At 42.8% G+C, this 3,960-nt stretch overlaps 1 long non-coding RNA gene across 1 annotated transcript in view; it reads right to left on the reverse strand.

Annotated features, from left to right (window-relative positions):
- Positions 1-2,831: 2,831 nt before the first annotated feature.
- LOC107103154 overlaps positions 2,832-3,960 on the reverse strand; it is a 60,233-nt gene continuing 59,104 nt past the window's right edge. Inside the window, exon 3 of the long non-coding RNA XR_001482164.1 lies at positions 2,832-3,080. This is a non-coding gene — a long non-coding RNA (uncharacterized LOC107103154). The remainder of the gene's footprint in view (positions 3,081-3,960) is intronic.

A 3,960-nucleotide genomic window follows, 5' to 3' on the forward strand; every position in this document is an offset into this window, starting at 1 on the left:
GATCCAGTCCAGGTAGACCGCGTCCTTGAAGGGATCCAGTCCAGGTAGACCGCGTCCTTGGAAGGATCCAGTCCAGGTAGACCGCGTCCTTGGAAAGGTCCAGTCCAGGTAGACCGCGTCCTTGGAAGGATCCAGTCCGGGTAGACCGTGTCCTTGGAGGATCCAGTCCAGGTAGACCGCGTCCTTGGAAGGATCCAGTCCAGGTAGACCGCGTCCTTGGAAGGGTCCAGTCCAGGTAGACCGTGTCCTTGGAAGGGTCCAGTCCAGGTAGACCGCGTCCTTGGAGGGATCCAGTCCAGGTAGACCGCGTCCTTGGAGGATCCAGTCCAGGTAGACCGCGTCCTTGGAGGATCCAGTCTATAAATTCGAAAGGAGTCATTGACGACTTATTACGGTCTGGAGCTCATTCTGCATGGCCGCCATGTTGGATGGGTCTCTCCAAGCATCAGGAGTAAACACACAGAGCTAGCTGCTCTGCATGTGTTTGTTCGGTTTACAGCTGGAATAACAGGATTAGCAGGATTGAAAGAAATTCACACAGGATTAACTCTCATATATTAGGCTTATAGGTATAGTGGATGATCTTTTATTTCCAGGTGGATCATCTAAATAAGTGGCCTTCCTAGCTGTCAATCATTCTGGTTCTCGTCCTGTTAGCCGTCTTTTTTCTTTCAGGCCTGTTAGCTACAGTTTCAGTCATTGAAGCTGAGCTTTCTCACTGCCGTTCTTTGAAAATGGCTGAGGGTTGGATGAGTGTCTATGAAGTGGATGAGAAGCAAAGAAAGGCCTCAGAAGAGGCAGATATATCCCAGAATGAAGATATATCCCTATTGGTGTTTTCTAGTTACAAAAATGGCAGCATTGGGTTTTTTGGGAGGATCCTGTAGGTGATGTGTTACAGTATAGTGATAAAGGCAATATTTCAACATTTATGTCTATATGCAGCTTTTAAAACAAGGTGGTTTAACAAATGAGACCCCAGTTTGTTTTAGTGGTGTGGGTAATTTTGGCCTTACTGGAAATATTAGAATGTTGGCAAAAGCCAACATCAAGGGGTTAATAAAGAATAATTATCATAAAGTGTGTGACTGCATCATCTCGTTACTGGATGATCAGATTGGGATGTTCTAGATCTATGAACTCTGGACACGGCTGGACCGACCGAAGCTTGGCTTGGTGACCCGGAACGGCACCAACACCTCAGGAACCAAACAAGAGAAGATCTGTTTCATGGAGTCAAACCTCACAAAGCAGAGCGGATCTAGAACGGTCATCAGGGTTTAAGTTCAACAACGTTTCTCTGATAGATATTCCAAAAAAAGAAAATAAAAATCAATCCACTGGACTTTGTTTCCCAGTTTGAAGACGTTTCTCTTCCATCCAGGAAGATTTTTCAATCCAAAATGTCAGAAATAGCGTTTAGTTCCAGGTTTTATCCAGCAGCCCAACAAAGCCTGGTTTTAGTTTAGAAAACATGCAAATAGAAACGGATGAACGGGTCCCCCCCTTTGGAATGGGGGTGGTTTGGCTTCTTTGTTAGCCTGCAATGCCCCATACCTGTCTATGTCTCTGAAAGGGGAGGGTCGTTAGAGGGAATAGTTGGCCTGGATGAACAGGCGTAACAAGACAGATAGTTTATTTGACTATGTCAGCCGTTTCTCTTCTTTATTTAAACATTTTTCTTATTTTTTTTTTCTCAATTAAAGTAAAAGATACAGAGAAGTTATTCCATCTTTTGTGTCAAACATCAGAAACCAGGTCATGATCTGACAGACTCTCCTGCTCAGCGCTGAACTTTATTTATCATTCAGACAAGTTAACATTACTACACATAATAAATAAATTACATCTGAGTATTTGGATCTTTAGAGGAAATAGAGCAAACAGTTTACAGAAGCAGAGAAAGTCCTGGTCTGGTTCTGCATTTAAGAACCAAAGGTCCGCTTCCCCGATCAGAACCTCTGATGACAGAATGGATGACTCATCAAAAAAAGCGCATTTATCAGGATGTAGAGAAAATGTTGAATCTTCTCAGAGTGATTTAAATCTAAGGTTTCTAATAAAAACAACAGAAAAAATGTTTGATTAAACAAAACAAAGCCAAGAAAGCTGAGTCCAGTTCTGCCTTCGATGGAGCTGCTTCCTGTGAAGCAGAGGATTATGGGACGTCTGCCTCGACATCAGGCTGCTGCCGTCCATCAACCGGAAGGACTTTAAGGACGTTGTCAAACTTTACTTTTAGAATCTAAACAGAGATGTTAGGTGATTAAACATCAGGCACCTCTCACTCAGCACGGCACGGTGGAGGAGGGATGATGATCTTCCTTTGAAGCTCCTGAAACCTTTCAGCGCTGAAATGTCTGCCCCAAAGTCCAGCCTGGAGGAAACCATCCAGGGGTCAACGAGGTCAAGTTAAACAAAGGGAAAATCTTCCTCCTGAAGGGAACAAGCAGCTGAAGGCGGCTGGATCAACTCTTTTGGCTTCATTTTAGATTATGAACAGACTGAACTGCAAAAACTATCCACAAATAAGTCATTATTTCTTATATTAACTGTATTTACCCTTTAATTAAGCAGGTAAATGAGATGATTTGTCAATGGAATGAGTATTTTTACTGTTAGAACAAGATAATTAGATATTATTGCATTTGAAATAAGAAGAATAAATAATTTTTCTTATTTTAAATGTAAATTGTCGCATTCCTTTGGCAAAGTGTCAGAAAACACAGTGATTTTAAGGGGAAATTATTTATTTAGATTTCCGTTTTTTTGCAGTGTGGAATCTGTCAGGTCAGATTAAAATAAGGTTTTATGCTCTGATTCATGACTTAAACAAACATCAGGTAGACTGGACTGTTTTTTGTTTTTCCTCTGACGTGTAAAATCGCTCTAAAGACATGAAAGAAGACAGAATGGGACAGCAGAGAAAGCAGAAATCATGAGGTTTGTTGGAGTCTGTAGAAGGCCTTCATCCCGTCTGACGTGCAGCCTCAGCAGAGCAGGAGAGGATGGGGCAGAGATGCTGGTCTCATACTGGAAACCAGCTGAGTGGGTCGGGGGGGCATCGTGACAGCAGCTACCTGTAAAACACAAACCCAGCAGACATGGGTCACCCAGAAGGACACAGCAGCCCCCCCCCCACTGAAATCCCACTGAGGCGTAACCTCAGCTCTCACTGGAAGCTGGCCGCCGCTTCTTTTCTCAAATATTAATTGGTACAAATTTTCAAAGAGTCACAGGTTATGGGAGGTAATTTATGATTAGTGGTGGACGGCAGAGTTTTAATTAAGTCCAGGCCAGAGTTCAGAGTGCTCGGGATGGAAGTGGTTCATTAATCACCAACGAGCAGAACCGCCCAGAACATGAAAGGCTAACGTGCATCACTTTTATCTGAATTACCTTTAATTACTGTCTGGTTGGAAACCTCCAGCTGAGGAGAGGACAGCAGAAAGGATCCCTTCCATCCAAAAATCATCTTTATTAAGAAGATTTGGCTTCTAACATTTTTATTAAACATAAAAAACTGTGATTGAAATGAGAAAAAAAATAAAAATAAATCCACTTTATCTCCCAGAACAAAAATGTTTCTGCTATTTACAACCAAACAGCTCCTGCTAATAAAGCTGAGAGGACATCATGGTGACGATGATGACATGTGTTTCTGTCTAATGGTAGCAAACAGCAGCTCTGACACGTGTCTCTCTAGATAACAGCTGACTTTAGAGAAGCTTCAGTTAATCGGGAAGCTGAGGAACGGCTCTCTTTGTATGCTGATGTCAGAGCTCCATGTTTAAGATTCAACAGGAAGTTCCTCTGAGGCTGGAGGAGTCAGAGATCACGACCAGCTCCAGCTTTCTAAAACAGCAGCTGTTTACTGTTAGCGCGTCATGAAAGCATTAGATCAAGTCCATGAGGCAGACGCCCTGTAGGCTTCAGGTTATTCTGAGCTATCTCTATAGT

Source organism: Cyprinodon variegatus, unplaced genomic scaffold (assembly GCF_000732505.1).
Source record: "Cyprinodon variegatus isolate N-32 unplaced genomic scaffold, C_variegatus-1.0 Scaffold1384, whole genome shotgun sequence".
Classification (NCBI taxonomy): Eukaryota; Metazoa; Chordata; class Actinopteri; order Cyprinodontiformes; family Cyprinodontidae; genus Cyprinodon; species Cyprinodon variegatus.